This window comes from Nomascus leucogenys, chromosome 2, assembly GCF_006542625.1.
Source record: "Nomascus leucogenys isolate Asia chromosome 2, Asia_NLE_v1, whole genome shotgun sequence".
Lineage (NCBI taxonomy): Eukaryota > Metazoa > Chordata > Mammalia > Primates > Hylobatidae > Nomascus > Nomascus leucogenys.
Window position 1 is genome coordinate 48,366,222 of NC_044382.1, and position 19,440 is coordinate 48,385,661.

Here is a 19,440-nt window from a genome sequence, read left to right on the forward strand (position 1 = left end):
AGTTGCTATAACGAAATACCTAAGGCTGGGTAATTTACAAAGAAAAGAGGTTTATTTGGCACACAGTTCTGCAGGCTATACAAGAGGCTTGGCACCAGCATCTACTTCTGGTAAGGGCTTCAGACTGCTTCCCCTCATGTCAGAAGTTAAAGAGGAGCTGGCATGCACAGAGATCACATGGCGAGAGAGGAAGCAGAGAAAGCAAGGGGAGTTGGGGTTTGTGCCAGGCTATTTTTAACAACCAGCTCTCATGAGAACTAATAGAATGAGAACTCACTTACCCCCTCACCCCCAGGGAGAGGATTAATCTATTCATGAAGGATATGCCCCCATGACCCAAACACCTCCCATTAAGCCTCGTCTCCAACATTAGAAATCAAATTTCAGCATGAGATTTGAAGGGGTCAAACAAACCAAACTGTACAGTAATGAAGAGAGCAAGTGTTTGCACTACTAGCATAAGGAGTGCTTTGGAACTGAGTTGAATGTGGACACAATGTCTCTTAAGGGCAGGGATGCTGGTTCTCTGAGTAGATATAAAATTTTAGTCTGGCATGAACACACAAAAAGGTGATCTTTCTTCCTTTATACATGTGTAACTCTTAATGATGACCAGAACAAATACTAGCATTGTCACTTCACTAAATTGCAGTGTAGGTATTTACAGTCTAAACTTGCATGCAATTTCAGCTTCTGGATATAACATTAGTGATTCTAATTTTATTTTATTTGCAGCTGAAATGACTTGTGTGCAATATACATGATTGGTGACCTTACTAGAATGTCCTAAAACATGCTGTGCCAGAGATAAGTTTAGTTGCCACAAGGCAACTGAAGTTGAATTTTCAGGTCATAATATGCCTGAAAAAAAGGGTTGTATCATCTTTAGTGTTAAAGATATTTAAGGCATTTTACTATTATGAGCCAAATACCTATTTGAACAATAAAGATGCCTTGAGTGTTCAAGTCAATCCATAGTTTGGAAGGTCTTGGATAAGGTTCTTTAAGCTTCTCTGTGCCTAGCCCCTGGAGACTGATTAAGCCATATGCATATTATCTTTTTCCATAAGCATTTATTTCATGAACTTAAGGAAAAAGCCAAAGTGAAAATTAAGGTTTATATCAGGGCCAAGACTTGGATGAGGTAAGAGAAATGCCTATGGTGTAAAATTTAAGGAGACTCTCAATCCCAGGGTCATGTAAGTGCTAGGTTGACAAGAGAAAGTGGGTACCTCCTTAAATTTTGCTATATAAGCACTTTCCTAGCCTCACCCTAGTCCTGGCCTTGGATTTTACTGTCAAAGGTCTTTCAGAGTCAAGGATGTGCTATTTCGGATGCACATCCTTTTGTTGTTGTTGCTCAAAAGCTAACAAAAATCAAGTACATAATTTTTAAACTTTGTATCAAAAAAGTACTGTAAAAAATGAAATATGTAGAGGGGCAATATTAATAGAGATCTCAGCTAAATCTGAATAATAACTAATAGCATACCTATTTTTACTATTTGCTGTGTGTAATTATACATATATTTATATATAAACACACAGACACACACATACACATACACGCACACATATAAAATCTCCTTCAGTCCTCAACTCTGAGTTAAAGTATAATTATCATTATTATCCCATTTTTACAGGTAGGGAAATTAAGGCTTATAGATGTCAAATAAAAAATTGCTCACTGTCGCATAGCGAGTAGGAACTCAAGCTGATCTAACTCAAAAGCCTAATATCTAACTGCTATGCTTTGCTGCCTTCTAAATATTATCATTCAATATTGGCAATCTGTTGATTGTATCTCTACTATAGGCAGGCATGTACATGCTAATTGCTTATGTAGATTTAGCATTTTTCTTGTCAGAAAAACTGGTTAATAAGCTTTAGAGTACTCTCAGTTTTGCAGCCTTATAGCATGGTGGACTAAGAAAGGGAAAATGAAATGTAAGAAAAAGAAAAGAAAGAAGGAAAAAACAAAAGATTGTAAGAGAAAATACATGATTTAGAGATCATATCCCTTTTGTGAACCAGGATAAAATAATAAGCATGAGGATGAGATTAGTATATGCAAAGAGGCTTCTTTAAAGCAAACTCAAAAGAAAAAGGAGGTCTCATCTATAGTGGAGCAAAAGAAAGAAAAAAAAGGTTTATTAGAGGACAAAAAATGTTACTTTGATTTTAATTTCAGCTTTTTCAAATTAAAAAAATAAAAATAGACTTCTTTTTTTCAGAAACAAAGTATCAAAACTTGTTACTTTTTCTATCTGCTGTAGAAAATACTGATATAAACCAAAACATAGGGTGAACAACGTTACAGTACTTAATTTTAAAAACAAGTTAAAGTAATAAGTGTTATTCAATTCATATAGCGAGAAGAAACACTTATGTAGAAGTAACTAAGATTATTAATCTCTAAGAAATACATGCTTCATGAACAATTTTAAGAATATGTTTTAAGAGACATAGTATTATTGGCATTGATTGGGATGTTCCAGTTTTTTGGGAAGAGTAGATATTATAAAAGGTTAAATGCCATTTTTTCACTCTGCACCTGCCCCAACCTCTGAGCTCCTCAAACCCTTACCTCCATCACTAAGCCAAGCTCTGATACCAGTAAGAAAGTCCCTATCTTGCAACCTGCTAAAGAGTGCCCTCTAGTGTTGCATGCACATGAAATAACCTTTTTTTTTTTTCTTTTTTCAGGAAGCGTTCTGGTTACAATGAACCTTAGGTTTTCTTTGGCATTGCAGCCAAGAAAGATAAATGATGTTTTAGAACAATTTTCTGGCTTTTAATGCCAGCTAAGTAAAACTATACCCCTATATTAAAGAGTTATAGGTTTTCTTTAAAAAACTTTTATAAAATAAGGTATATCCACTTTAAAAAATAATGTGCCTTTTGTTCAAAGGCTAGTTTTTAAAGAAAACAGTTTGCATAAAATGTTAGTACACTGCTAACGTTAGAATGTACTAAGAATTTTAGTACTTAGGAAAACAGAAGTTTGTTCTATCAGAAAAAAATAGCAGTGACAATAATTTGCTTCTCTCAACCTCTGGAAACTTACCTAATTTCTCAGAAGTGTATTTGTGCTGAAATTTTTATTTCTGGTGACAGTCAAGATTTTGTTCATGCTTAATAAAATCCAAAAGGGAGAACATAAGAAAAATAAATTACTTGACTATAAAGTGAGTATATCTTTAAATTCCAGGGGGGAAAAATGAGATATTTCAAAAGAGAGCATTACATAACATCAATATATTCCTCTAAACGGTTTTGACACAAGCACAAAGAAATTTAAAGGAATGAAGGAAATCAGGGTTTTCACTGTCTAATACACACCAAGAAATTTGAACTGTGAGACTGGTAACTCCATAAATTACCACTCTATCCTGGGTATACTTTTTTCTCTTTTAAAAGAGCTTATTTACATAATGAATTACAGACATAGCATGAGAAAGATTATGAAAAGCTAAATATTAAAAAAGGACTAAAAAGCATGTTAATGAATACAAGTGTGTGATATGTCCATATACGTATATATGTTTATGTATTTCTATCACTTTGTTTAATAATTAAAGTGAATATCAGTCAAACACTTGGCTCAGAAACATGGGCAAAAATAAGATCTCTGAAATTGTCTTCCGGTAAATAAGGAAGTAAAAACACGGAGGAAAGCATTAGAATTCACGAACCCACTAGATTTGCTTAACATTTTCTTCTTTTAGTTTGTTTTTTAAGGTGGGGGAATGTTATTCTGCATTATGCACACTAAATAAGGTTAAATGTGTGCAACACATGAGAGATTAAACAAATCTGTTAAAAAATACCAACCCAAAATATAAGAGGTACAAAGAAAAAGTGGCACATATACTAATGTTTCCAGAGTGGGGCAATGTTTAGAAATAAAATATTCTTGAAACATGACTCTTCAGGTACTTGTATTATCTAAATCCCTTGAATGGTGTCTAAATAGAACTTAGCAAATCCAAGACAAAAATAGACAGAGAAATGGGTATAAAAAGGCTACATACTTGGAGTTAAAAAAAAAAAAAAACTCTAGGTTCTATTTCCATCGCTGACTCATCATTGACCTTGAAAAAGTCAGTGTTCTCCACTGTGATTCAGCTCCTCTATCAAGCAGGAGCAATAACTCTTGCCAGAAACCACATTGGAGTGTTGATAATGGGAGGATTGGTGTGATAATGCACAGAGCTTATAGAAATTTTACTGTGCTGTGCACACTTTTGGGAAGGATCATGTTTTTTTTTTTTGCTACCCCACAAAAGCTTAAAGAAGATAATGGATGTATAAAACATTATGTTAAATTCTGCTTAACATCTTCATTTTCATTTATCTTGATAGTTTCTTCAACCTACTGTTTTTTATTACCTCTTATGTGTTAATATTTTTATGTCTGGGAATTTCTAATTCCCTTTCTGTCTTACTCTTTCTCTTTATTTGCTTTCTTTTCAGTTTTCTACTTCTAAAAAAACAAGAATTTATTCTTGTCTTGAATTTCTCCCTCCCCTCATTCTATATATATGCACAAATACTATTTTTTCTTCTACTACTTATCTCTGTTGTTCAAGTATAATAAAAGCAATCATAACAATGATACTACGACTTAATATATTTGAAAGTGCTTTGTAAACAAACGCTAATCTTATTTCAGGTATTTATTCAAGTTACTCTCAATCAGAAAAATTGTCGATAGTTTATATATCTTATTTATGAAGCCCTCAAAAGGTAAAATTTTTAATAGTAGTAAAATTTTCATCGTATCACTATGAAAGAAGAAATAACCTGGATGTAATAAACCAACAATAAACTTTACTATAGTTTTTAATAGATTTCTTAGTAAATAAAAATATAGACAGAAAAAACTATTTTCTAAATTTCTTTATCACAATTTATAGAATAAGATATATTTTATATAACCACAGGGGAGAAAAATAGAAATGTTTCACATTTCTATTTTCAACTCTATTACTTTTGGGTGGATAACAGTGGAAATCACTTAATATATATGAAATATGGAAACGACTACCTCTCACTGTGCTCTTGGAATGATTAATTGTGCTTTTACATTAGAACAAAAGCTGTGTGAACATATGGCATTATTACTTTAATACAGGTAATTCACTGTAGTAGGAAACAGCTATATATAGACCAAATAATAATCACTTACATTACATAGGATAAAATAAAACTGCCATTGAAAAAGATGGAGAAATGCCTCTTTCCGCCTTTAATTAGTTTTTAATAAATGATACATAGTAAATGGCAACATTCTAACTTATCACAATTTAGACATAGTCCTTTAATGGGAGGTTGTGGGGGTATGGAAGTGTATGAACTCTGTTATCTGTTTGCATTGCCTGGGAAACCTTCTCTGTTAAAGGGCATTCATTGTTTTCATCATCTGAAAAGACGCAAGCTCTCATAAAGTCCTTTCAGGTATGCATGACTAATGGGAAGTAGTCCTTCTATAGCACAAGTCCCAACTACAGATAAATAGTCTACCTGTTCTTGGTTCACATCTCTATGAACATCCATTTCATTTACTGTTGGCTTTAAATCACACACTCTTCTAGGGAGATTAATACCTAGAGTATGACACAGCCCTTTTTACTTCACAAATGTGAGAAATACACTTAGATTAATAGTTTTGATTTTTTTTTTCAAAGCTGCTTTTTCGTTCCCTGACATTAAATTCTATAAACCGGTCCTCCATATATATTTTTTCATGGTATATTTCAATAGACTAGAAGACCTTCTGGTGTTTAAGTTTGTTTTTAAGGATCCAGATGGGATTTATTTTTCATATATGGTTTCTGCTTACATGCAACATTGTGTTTTAATGTTTTTTAGTCTTCTTCAACTAGAAAGGATAAAGGGATAAATGATCACCACAAGCAGTTAATAAGTATCTAACCGTGGTATTCTACTTACTGTAGGGGGAATATTTGTGCTCTTCTTACTGTCATCTAGACCTACCTGAGAAGTAAAGCAAGTGAGAAGGCAGACTTTATCACTTGATAAAACTGTCAAAATGGTGTCACATGTTCATTGAATGCACTCCTCCCTCCATGCTTGCATTAGCCCTTTCCGTTGCTGTAACATCATACTGCCTGCATGCATGCACTTCTGCAAGTAAAGACAGGGACTTTTATGCCTAGCATTGTCTTGGAATAAAAGAGCCTGGAAGGAAAACCATTGTTTCCTTTCAAAGGGGATAGAAAAAACATACTTGGGCTACAAATAACTATTTGCATATGCCCATAGCTAATTTACTGTAAAGAAAATTTTAGGTAGATTTTCTACAGAGAAATCTTTTTTCCCTCCATTGGATTACCCCATGAGTGTCTCTGTCCTCAAACGGTATGGTTTTCCTATCTGAAAATGTTGAGTAAATTTCTGCTATGACTAGTAGATTCAGGAGATTAAATTTACTTAATCGTCAGTACAAATATACCTCTTTCTTATGTGTTCTTTATGAAAATAAACACATGAACAAAAACTGAGTTGATCTTCATAAAACAGACACATTCATACAAAGCTAAATCATCTTCTATCACATACTGAAGGCAAATGATCGCTTACTTACAAAAATATAGGTGTATCTTGATGTAGTGTGTATACTTACAGTATTATGCCTGACACTTCTTCACACTGCTCTTCATGTGTTCACAAGCATATACATGTACAACTCCATTTCTATAAAGTCAAATTCATCTAACGTTACATAGTCTGGTTGATATTTCTATATCTTTTCCTCCTTTAAATGTGACTAGCTATTTACGCCATAACAATTCTGGTATAGCGCTGATTTAGCATTTTTATTGGAATGTGAAAGCTCTTAAAAGAAGAAAAAAAATCTAATCAGGCAGAAGAGATAGAAAACTTGCTGAATTTTCTTTCCCCCTTCCAAGACCCCCCTGAATCCTATCAAAAGCACATCTTCCATTCATTGCTTCCCGGTGTCATTATGACAAGCGGCTACAAATCAATAGCAGAGGGAAAGGCAGGACCAACCCGCACTCACCAAGTGATAAAGATTCACTCTCAGCCCCGATTTGCTAATAGCCCATAATAGCAGCCATTGGTGCCCTGCATTAAATCATACATTTCACTCTGCGTTTATTATGGGATTTTTAAAACTCCTCACCAAATTGGATTTTCTCGATGGTCTCTAATTTCCACATTTATCATTTAAAATTAAACTCCTCTGTGGAAAGGGGGGATAGAGAAGAAGAAGGTAAAGAGAGACCAGACAGTACTGTATTTTTCCTTTTGACTCCCCCCTTTATGAAAACCCATAAATAATATCAGGTATCACAGCTATAAGCAGCAGGATTTTTTAAATATTAAAAATTCTAGAAATCAGGATGGAACAGTCTGTATGTGCTGGTCTGTGAATGAAGATGACAATTCAACAGGACAAAATATATATCCATAGAGCAAGTTTTAAACAAAATAAATTTGGTTTAAAAATTCTCAGTAATGTTGCAACGAGGGTGAATGATAAGAGCAATGGAAAATACGTGAATGTCACAATATGCAAATACTCCAAGGAGCGATAGAGTTCAGCCAGTAAGGTATTCTAGCTTTAAAAAACAATATTTTTCTTATTCCAAAGCTCAGTGACAAACAGATGAAAAGTAAAAATTCTCTTATTGTCTTCTCATTACATAATAGCTTACTTTACCCTCTATACTTTCTTGGTTTAAAAATTAATTGTAAAATTTCATAGAGTCCTGTAGCCACAGGACTCACTTCTTGGCTGCTATGGCAAATCCCAAATAAGTTCTTAAATCTCCCATAGATGCCACCGAAACGCGGAATCAACCCATGGGAACATAAATCACTTCAAGTTTAAGTATATATCCTTTTAGATAATTTTTTTTGTCCTTTGGGTATAAAAATTAAAATTAAATTTCAGTTCTATAGCATAATACGAAAAGGCTATATTTTCTCAAGGCTGCACAGTTGAGACTCACTATGGCTGACTTATAACTACAGCACTGGCAGGATCCAAAGACATCAGAAGAAAACTAATCAGTACATATGTAGAGATGCTTGAAAAGGCTAGAGGTTTAGTGAAATGTCAAATGATCCTCTGATTTCTTCCTTTTGGGAACTTCCTCAGCAATATAGTCTTATCTATATCACTTGCCTTAAGAAACAGATATGATCTTTCAAATCAGAGAGTTTAAAGGAGTTGAAAAGTTCAGCCATTTTATAACAATATTTCATTTACTCTTCATTCTTTTGTTTTGGAATTTTGTTATTGACCTAATTATTTTTAAATGTTTCGATGATCCTTTAAAAAAATCTGCCATTAGTTGCTGTGCCTTTTCTGTCTTTTTTTTTTTTTTTTCAGGTAGAAAAGTACTGTTGTACATATACCTATTCTTTCCTCTCCTACTCCATGTAACTAATAGCTTCCCATTTTAATGAAGTCTTTATTCAAGTAACATACATATTGAAAAGTGCACAAATAAAAAATGTATGCTATGAATTCTCACTAGCTGCACACACTTGTGTAACCAGCATTGAGACCAAGCAGCAGAATGTTTTATTAGTTACCCAGAAGCTCCCCTTTGCTCTTTTTTAGTCACTACCAACTCCCTCAAGGGTAGTCTCTGTCTTGCTTCTAACATCTCAGATAATTCTGCCTACTTTTGAACTTTGTATAAATAGAATGCTCTAGTATGTACTCTTTTGTGTCTAGCTTCTTTCACTTAAAATTATATGACATGAATTCACAGTGATGTATGTAGTTATAGTTTGTCCATTCTCATTGCTGTAGAGCAGGGACTGACAAACTAAGATTAGATCTGGCCCACTGCCTGTTTTTGTATGGCCTGTAAGCCAAAGATTTTTATATTTTAAAAAAATATATAAAAATCAAAAGAAAGATATTTCATTACATGTGAAAATTATATGAAACTCTGGGTACATAATAGGTGCTCAGTAAATATCGGCATTATATAGGTAATCTAAAGAGTTAATTTTAAATATATTCAAGAAGCAGCTTTACTTTCTGTTTTCATATCAAAAGTCCTTTTCAATTTGCCTTATCAACATCTCCCTTCTCTTCAACCCTGAAGACTGTGGTTTGTAAAACTATTTAGCTCACATTCACTCTTCTGTTCCTTGTCTACTGTGTTATGTTCTGTACCTTACTCCTGAAACAAGTCTTCTGCTCTTTAAATTTATTTCTAAAAGCTTACTTCTATTAGGAAGTCCGTATCTAAGCTAACTTCACTAGATTTAAGTAGATAAAAGCTGGAACTGAAGAAATGAAGAAAGGGGATATATTAAAACTGATGCATTATCAGGATTTTCCCAGTTTTCTCTTTTTGGCTAATTTGGAATTCACAGAGTAATAGCTTATATCTGTTCAGTTAAAGGGTCAGTTAAAGAGCTGTCACTCCAAAAATGTTTATCAGTCTGTGTTACGTAATTAAATATGGAATCTATTCAGACAAACGTTAAAAATCGGTCCAGGGGAAAGGAAGAATTTTAATAAATTTTGAAATACAAATCCTAAACAGTTCTTTTTGAGGATGTGATACTTTATGTCATCACAAGAGACTGGAGAGATTAGAATGAACTGGTTTAAAGTCTTAAAATCTAAGCCTGGAGGCTTTCTTTAATCTGCATGAAAGACTGTTTAACACTGTTGCAACTGCAATTAAGTACTAGACTGTTTGTTTGTTTATTTCTTTACAAAACTGCTTTGGTAGTTTCTAAAATATTCAGACACAGTCAAGGTCATGGGTTCTCTCAGGATGTCTATGTAAAAGGAGTTACAATGGGATAGGGAAGCTTTAATTATGGCTGGGTCTTTGCTCTCTGAGTGCCAGCTTTAGACAATCACTCTTTCTGTGGACTCTGTGTAGTGGCTTTTTTTTCTTTTAACTGTTTAAGAATCTGAAGCATCCTGTGGTTTATTGACTATTGTAACCACATACTCTGCCACTAATGTTCATAACTCCTGTTTCTCCTGACTGCTGCCTCTTGAGGAGAATGAAAGGTGGAAAATGTGACACAATAGTCTCAAACTGTATGACTCAGTTTAAATACCGAACAGGAAAAAAAGTGTCTTAAACCACCACTAGAAACATTTTCCTTCCAAATGGAACTGATCTTTAAAACCCAGTTCAATCCAGCAAACAGGCAAATAATTACTAATGTAGACACTTTCAGAAAGTATTGTGGTATATCAGAGGATCAGTTTTCTATAGGATGATAAAAACAATTCTAGTTCTTTGTGATACTTGCTGATCTTATTCAAATTTAATTTTATCCAGCTTCAGTCAATTCTCACCCAGACTAAATATTGCCACTTAGATTTTAATCTTTTCTTACTCTTTAAGTTTGCCTTTTAATGAACTATTTTCAGAAATGTTCTTCCTTCAATGCAATATTCTCTTCCCACATCTTTTCAAGCAATTTTTTCCCTTAAATCAAAAATCTACCATTAGTTCTATCCCCTGCCCCTAAAACTACTTATGGAATTTATTTCTATTACAATTTTATTATTTCCATTACTTCATCAGTCTTATATACTTGGTGGATTTTAACATTTTAAAGATATACACACTCACACCCACACCCATGCATTCTTCATAATACCACCCTGAAGTAGAAGAGACAGTATGGCATTTTCATTAATTAAAAGTGGAAACAATGAAGTCTGACTGCCTGGGTTTGAATTCAAGCTATGAGGCCTTAGGCTATTTATTTAACCTCTTTGTTTTACTTTCCTCATCAGTAAAATAAGAGATAATTATAATCCTAGTTCATAGTGTTGTGGTAAGAAATGAATACTTGAAAAACATAGTGTAGTTAATATTAGCATAAAAAATTAACTATTACTATTATTATTTCATTAATTTCCCCAGATTATAAAGGTAGAATGGCAAGTAGGTATCTTCTCTTCTCTATAGCCAAAGGGATCTTTTTAAAACAGAAGTCAGGTGAGGTCCATCCTCCGATCAAAATGCTTCAATGGCTTTCTGTCTCATTCAAAATCAAAGCCAATACTAGGCCCTACTTGATCCAAACTCCCTCGTCCCCAACCTTCTGCTCATTTCCTGCTATTCCTCTTCTCTCTCACTCTATTCCAGCCTTCATTCATCTCCGTGTTGTTCCTGGAATGTATCAAATATGCTGTCACTTTCAGGCCCTTATAAGTACTGCTCCTTCTAGCTGAAACGTTCTTTTCCCAGAGTCAAAAACTTTTCCTAATCACTCATTATAAAAGAGCAATCACCCTAACCCCTAGCACCCTATACCCCCTTTACCTGATTTATTCGCCTCTATTGTACTTATTACCACCCAACATAAATAACATAAATTTGCCTTTTGGTGATAACAGAATATATAGGGCTTAACTAAAATAACAATTGCTAATTGAAAATTTTTCCTATTACTTTATTGTGCTGGCTTAGAAAACAGTGACACACATTAGCAAAGCCTTTCAATTTTTAAGATTAATCAGGCAGAATCTTCATAGTCAGATGAATCTATGTAATACCTTACATTAAACGGGTTAGATCCTTTCTCACAGAAATTAACAAATAATTTTTAAGTGTGTTTAAGGCTTATATATTATCATATTAGTAGCTCCTTCAATAGATAACAAACACTTGACACACATACCTGTTCTGGTAGTGAACTTCAAAAAAGAGAGTTTTCTCTGTGAGGAAGGCTAGAGATAAAAGGGAAAAGAAAACCGGCTTCTACAGGAGGATACTGAAAATGTTACCTCCCACTTTTTGAAAAAACCCTCTGTGAGGATTTTTATAGGCATAGAGACTTGGTTTAAGTCTCTCGTGTGTGTGCCCTTTGACTTAGAAAAGGGATCAATTGAAATAAAGATATGTGTCCTGCTTCTCATCAACAGATGAAAGAACAAAACATTAGACTAGTATCACGTCTAGGGAAGAGAGAAGAGAGAAATATTAGAACATAGGTAAAGAGAAATAAACAACAAAAGAGAAGAAATAGTTGTCCTGTGAGGCTCAGCCTGTGGGCTCCTATATACCTAGTACCTGAAATATACAGGCATAAATCAAACACTTAATAGCTAGCCCCACAGGAACAAACTGATTAAGTTTACTTACACTGCCTATTCTTTCTTTCATTGTGATCTTTGAGGAATTTTACTACCCCTCTTTCTTTTGGGATTTTTATTGTTAAAATAAGCTGTATGTATGGTTTCTGGGTCCATTAGCAAAATATTTTTGTTTTTATTTTTTTAACTATCACATATTTCAAGCATACAAAGAAGTAAAAATAATAATGCCACTAACACCTTTATAGCCATCTAGCTTTGTCAAATTTAACATTTCTATATTTGCTTAATTTTTTAAAAAAGAACATTACAGTTGCAGTTTAAGCATTATGGAAATCCTTAGTTTAAGCATTATGGAAATGAGGGACCTCATTTCCCCAACTTCCTCCCTCTCAGGATGTAAACTGCACCCTGAATTTAATGTTCATTATTCCCATGAATGCTTCGTACATTTTAGAAGTTTATATTAATGTTAGCATACTGCAAACACTGTGCAATAATATTTTCATACTCAACATTATGTTTTAGAGTTTTATTCCTAATGATACATGTAGTTTTAGTTCATTTATCTTAATTGCTATATGTATTCCACTGAATGAAAATTCCCAAATAGATTCATCCCTTCTCTTAAGGATGGACAATTAGGCTTTCCGGATTTTTCATGATTATTAACAAAGCAGCAATGAACATTAATCTTAACTTTCAGTGTGGATATATGAGAGTTTCATAAAGACATATAAAAGTATGTTCAACTTTTCTAGATGTTGTCAAACTGTTCTTCCCAGTAACTGTACCTGTATATACTACCATCTGTAGTTTTTGAGTTTTTTCCCCACATTTGTGCTTATAAATATTTTCAATTCTAATTTATTTTTTGTTAACCTGATGAGTATGAAATAGTATCTATAACAGGCATTTATCATTCTTTTAGGCTGCACAGTACTTGAATCTCATTGCAATGATTAGAACTAATTTGGGGGGAACCACCATCTTTATAATTTATAAACATAGTTTTTCTGACCATATATTCAGATTTTTCAATTTTCGGTAAGGTTTATCACGTATTCTTTAAAATTTTTGTAGCTTCTATAGATATATTCCTTTATATTTAATGTCTTTTATTGTTGTAAATGGCATTTTTCAAATTATGTATATTTTTTGGTTTTGGTGGTAGTACACAGCATAAAATAAACTTACAGTACTAACTACATACATCAGAAAAAAAGTTTCAAATCAATAATCTAAGCTGTACCTTAAGAATCTAGAAAGAGAAGAGCAAAATAAACCCAAAACAAGCAGAAGGAAGGAAATAATAAAAGAGCAGAACCCAATACAATTGAAAACAGGAAAACAACAGAAAAAAATGAGTGAAATGATGAACTGGTTTTTCGGAAGATATCTGTACAGGTGACAAATCTCCAGCAATTATCAACATCAATAATAAAACAGAACATCACTGCACACCCTAAAAATTTAAAAAAAAAAATGAAGAGCTACAGATATCTCTACACATATAAATTTGACAACATAGATGAAATGGACCAATTACTCAAAAAATAGATGATCATAACTCACCAATACGAAACAGATAATTTGAATAGCCTACAAGTATTAAAGAAATTGATAGCTGGGCATGGTGGTACACACCTGTAATCCTAGCTACCTGGGAGGCAGAGGTGGAAGGATCACCTGAGCCCAAAAGGCTGATGCTGCAGTGAGGCGGGATTAGGCCACTATACTCCAGCCTGGGCAAAAGGGTGAGACCCTGTCTCAGAAAAAAAAAAAAATTTATAATTTTAAAATTATCAGAGAAAAATCTCCGGGTCCAGATTATTTCACTGAAGAATTCTACCAAATGTTCAGCGAATACTTAACACCAATTCTACATAATCCATTTCAGAGAGCAGAAGAGGAGGGAGCATTTCCCAGTTCATTTTATGAAGCGAGGATTGCACTGATGCTAAAACCAGACAAAAACAGGAAAAAAAATTTAAAGAAAGAAGGATAAAAAGAAAACTACAGACAAATATCCCTTTTTACATGGATGCAAAAAAAATCAATTCAGCAATATGGAAAAAGAATTATAAATCATGACCAAATTGGGTTTATAATGTTCAATTTTTTTTTTTTTTTTTTTGTTTTGAGAAAAAGTCTTGCTCTTTTGCTTAGGCTGCAGAGCAGTGGCACGATCTTGGCTCACTCGAACTCCTGACCTCAGGTGATCCACCTGCCTCGGCCTCCCAAAGTGCTGGGATTACAGTCATGAGCCACTGTGCCCAGCCCACTTGTTCAATATTTTAAAAATCAATTTATATATACCTCCATATTAACAGGCTAAATCACATGATCATTGTGTCCATTGATGCAAATAAAGGACTGACAAATCCAATAGCCATTTATGATAATATGCTCAGAATAACAGAAATAGAGGGGAATTTCCTCAACTTGATAAAGAACATCTGTGAAAAAACCTACAGCGAATATTATACTTAATGATCACAGACTGTGTGTTTTTCCTCTAAGATTGGGGAACAAGGCAAAGATATCTGCTTTCATTGCCCTTATTTAACAGTGCTGGAAGTTCTAGCCAATGGGATAAGTCAAGAGAAAGAAATAAAAGGCATACACATTGGAAAGGAAGAAGTAAAAATATCCTTATTTGCAGATGACATGATTATCTAGGTAGAAAATCTCAAAGAATCTACAAAAAACTCATAAAACTAGTAAAAGTGAGTTCAGCAGGATACAAGATAAACATACAAGAATCAACTGTACTTCTATATACTAGTAATGAACATGACACCAAATTTTTTAAAAACACAATACCATTAACAATCCTTTAAAAAGTGAAATACTTCACCAGGTGTGGTGGCTCATGCCTGTAATTCCAGCACTTCGGGAGGCAGGAAAATCACTTGAAGCCAAGAGTTCAAGACCAGGGCAACAAAGCGAGACCCTGTCTCTACAAATTAAAATAACATAACATAACATAACATAACATAAAATAAAATAGGAGGGGTGGAGCCAAGATGGCCGAATAGGAACAGCTCCAGTCTACAGCTCCCAGCCTGAGCGACACAGAAGACGGGTGATTACTGCATTTCTGTTTGAGGTACCAGTTTCATCTCACTAGGGAGTGCCAAACAGTGGGTGCAGGACAGTCGGTGAAGTGCACTGTGTGTAAGCCGAGGCAGGGTGAGGCATTGCCTCACTAGGGAAGCGCAAGGGGTCAGGGAGTTCCCTTTCCTAATCAAAGAAAGGGGTAACGGACGGCACCTGGAAAATCGGGTCAGTCCCACCCTAATACTGCGCTTTTCCAACGGGCCTGGAAAATGGCACACTAGGAGATTGTGTCCCGCACTTGGCTTGGAGGGTCCTATGCCCACGGAGTCTCGCTGATTGCTAGCACAGCAGTCTGAGATCAAACGGCAAGGCGGCAGCGAGGCTGGGGGAGGGGCACCCGCCATTGCCCAGGCTTACTTAGGTAAACAAAGCAGCCAGGAAGCTCGAACTGGGTGGAGCCCACCACAGCTCAAGGAGGCCTGCCTGCCTCTGTAGGCTCCACCTCTGGGGGCAGGGCACAGATAAACAAAAAGTCAGCAGGAACCTCTGCAGACTTAAATGTCCCTGTCTGACTGACAGCTTTGAGGAGAGTAGTGGTTCTCCCAGCATGCAGCTGGAGATGTGAGAATGGACAGACTGCCTCCTAAAGTGGGTCCCTCACCCCCGAGCAGCCTAACTGGGAGGCATCCCCCATTAGGGACAGACTGACACCTCACTCGGCCAGGTACTCCTCTGAGACAAAATTTCCAGAGGAACTATCAGACAGCTGAATTTGTGGTCTCACGAAAATCTGCTGTTCTGCAGCCACCACTGCTGACACCCAGCCAAACAGGGTCTGGAGTGGACCTCTAGTAAACTCCAACAGACCTGCAGCTGAGGGTCCTGTCTGGTACAAGGAAAACTAACAAACAGAAAGGACATCCACACCAAAAACCCATCTGTACATCACCATCATCAAAGACCAAAAGGAGATAAAACCACAAAGATGGGGAAAAAACAGAGCAGAAAAACTGGAAACTCTAAAAAGCAGAGCACCTCTCCTCCTCCAAAGGAATGCAGTTCCTCACCAGCAACGGAAGAAAGCTGGACGGAGGAGGACTTTGACGAGTTGAGAGAAGAAGGCTTCAGACAATCAAACTACTCTGAGCTACGGGAGGAAATTCAAAATAATAGCAAAGAAGTTAAAAACTTTGAAAAAAAATTAGACGAATGGATAACTAGAATAACCAATGCAGAGAAGGGCTTAAAGGAGCTGATGGAGCTGAAAGCCAAGTTTCGAGAACTACGCAAAGATTGCAGAAGCCTCAGTAGCTGACGTGATCAACTGGAAGAAAGGGTATCAGTGATGGAAGATGAAATGAATGAAATGAAGCGAGAAGGGAAGTTTAGAGAAAAAAGAATAAAAAGAAATGAACAAAGCCTCCAAGAAATTTGGGACCATGTGAAAAGACCAAACCTACGTCTGATTGGTGTACCTGAAAATGACGGGGAGAATGGAACCAAGTTGGAAAACACTCTGCAACATATTATCCAGGAGAACTTCCCCAATCTAGCAAGGCAGGCCAACATTCAGATTCAGGAAATACAGAGAACGCCACAAAGATACTCCTCGAGAAGAGCAACTCCAAGACACATAATTGTCAGATTCCCCAAAGTTGTAATGAAGGAAAAAATGTTAAGGGCAGCCAGAGAGATAGGTCGGGTTACCCACAAAGGGAAGCCCATCAGACTAACAGCTGATCTCTCGGCAGAAACTCTACAAGCCAGAAGAGTATGGGGGCCGATATTCAACATTCTTAAAGAAAAGAATTTCCAACCCAGAATTTCCTATCCCGCCAAACTAAGCTTCATAAGTGAAGGAGAAATAAAATACTTTACAGACAAGCAAACGCTGAGTGATTTTGTCACCACCAGGCCTGCCCTAAAAGAGCTCCTGAAGGAAGCACTAAACATGGAAAGGAACAACCGGTACCAGCCACTGCAAAAACATGCCAAATTGTAAAGACCATCGAAGCTAGGAAGAAACCGCATCAACTAACGAGCAAAATAACCAACTAACATCATAATGACAGGATCAGATTCACACATAACAATATTAACTTTAAATGTAAATGGGCTAAATGCTCCAATTAAAAGACACAGACTGGCAAACTGGATAAGGAGTCAGGACCCATCAGTGTGCTGTATTCAGGAAAACCATCTCACGTGCAGAGACACACACAGACTCAAAATAAAGGGATGGAGGAAGATCTATCAAGCAACTGGAAAACAAAAAAAGGCAGGGGTTGCAATCCAAGTCTCTGATAAAATAGTCTTTAAACCAACAAAGATCAAAAGAGACAAAGAAGGCCATTACATAATGGTAAAGGGATCAATTCAACAAGAAGAGCTAACTATCCTAAATATACATGCACCCAACACAGGAGCACCCAGATTCATAAAGCAAGTCCTGAGTGACCTACAAAGGGACTTAAACTCCCACACAATAATAATGGGAGATTTTAACACCCCACTGTCAACCTTAGACAGATCAACGAGACAGAAAGTTAACAAGGATATCCAGGAATTGAACTCAGCTCTGCACAAAGTGGACCTAATAGACATCTACACAACTCTTCACCCCAAATCAACAGAATATACATTTTTTTCAGCACCACACCACACCTATTCCAAAATTGACCACATAGTTGGAAGTAAAGCTTTCCTCAGCAAATGTAAAAGAACAGAAATTATAACAAACTGTCTCTCAGACCACAGTGCAATCAAACTAGAACTCAGGATTAAGAAACTCACTCAAAACCGCTCAACTACATGGAAACTGAACAACCTGCTCCTGAATGACTTGGGTATATAATGAAATGAAGGCAGAAATAAAGATGTTCTTTGAAACCAACGAGAACAAAGACACAACATACCAGAATCTCTGGTACACGTTCAAAGCAGTGTGTAAAGGGAAATTTATAGCACTAAATGCTCACAAGAGAAAGCAGGAAAGATCCAAAATTGACACCCTAACATCACAATTAAAAGAACTAGAAAAGCAAGGGCAAAAGCATTCAAAAGCTAGCAGAAGGCTAGAAATAACGAAAACCAGAGCAGAACTGAAGGAAATAGAGACACAAAAAACCCTTCAAAAAATTAATGAATCCAGGAGCTGGTTTTTTGAAAAGATCAACAAAATTGATAGACCACTAGCAAGACTAATAAAGAAGAAAAGAGAGAAGAATTGAATAGATGCAATAAAAAATGAAAAAGGGGATATCACCACCGATCCCATAGAAATACAATCTACCATCAGAGAATACTACAAACACCTCTATGCAAATAAACTAGAAAATCTAGAAGAAATGGATAAATTCCTGGACACATACACCCTCCCAAGACTAAACCAGGAAGAAGTTGAATCCCTGAATAGACCAATAACAGGTTCTGAAATTGTGGCAATAATCAATAGCTTACCAACCAAAAAGAGTCCAGGACCTGATGGATTCACAGCCGAATTCTACCAGAGGTACGAGGAGGAACTGGTACCATTCCTTCTGAAACTATTCCAATCGATAGAAAAAGAGGGAATCCTCCCTAACACAGTTTATGAAGCCAGCATTGTCCTGATACCAAAGCCTGGCAGAGACATAACCAAAAAAGAGAATTTCAGACCAATATCCTTGATGAACATTGATGCAAAAATCCTCAATAAAATACTGGCAAACCGAATCCAGCAGCACATCAACAAGCTTACACACCATCATCAAGTGGGCTTCATCCCTGGGATGCAAGGCTGGTTCAACATATGCAAATCAATAAATGTAATCCAGCATATAAACCGAACCAAAGACAAAAACCACATGATTATCTCAATAGATGCAGAAAAGGCCTTTGACAAAATTCAACAACCCTTCATGCTAAAAACTCTCAATAAATTAGGTATTGATGGGACGTATCTCAAAATCATAAGAGCTATCTATGACAAACCCACAGCCAATATCATACTGAATGGGCAAAAACTGGAAGCATTCCCTTTGAAAACGGGCACAAGACAAGGATGCCCTCTCTCACCACTCCTATTCAACATAGTGCTGGAAGTTCTGGCCAGGGCAATCAGGCAGGAGAAAGAAATAAAGGGTATTCAATTAGGAAAAGAGGAAGTCAAATTGTCCCTGTTTGCAGATGACATAACTGTATATCTAGAAAACCCCATCGTCTCAGCCCAAAATCTCCTTAAGCTGATTAGCAACTTCAGCAAAGTCTCAGGATACAAAATCAATGTACAAAAATCACAAGCATTC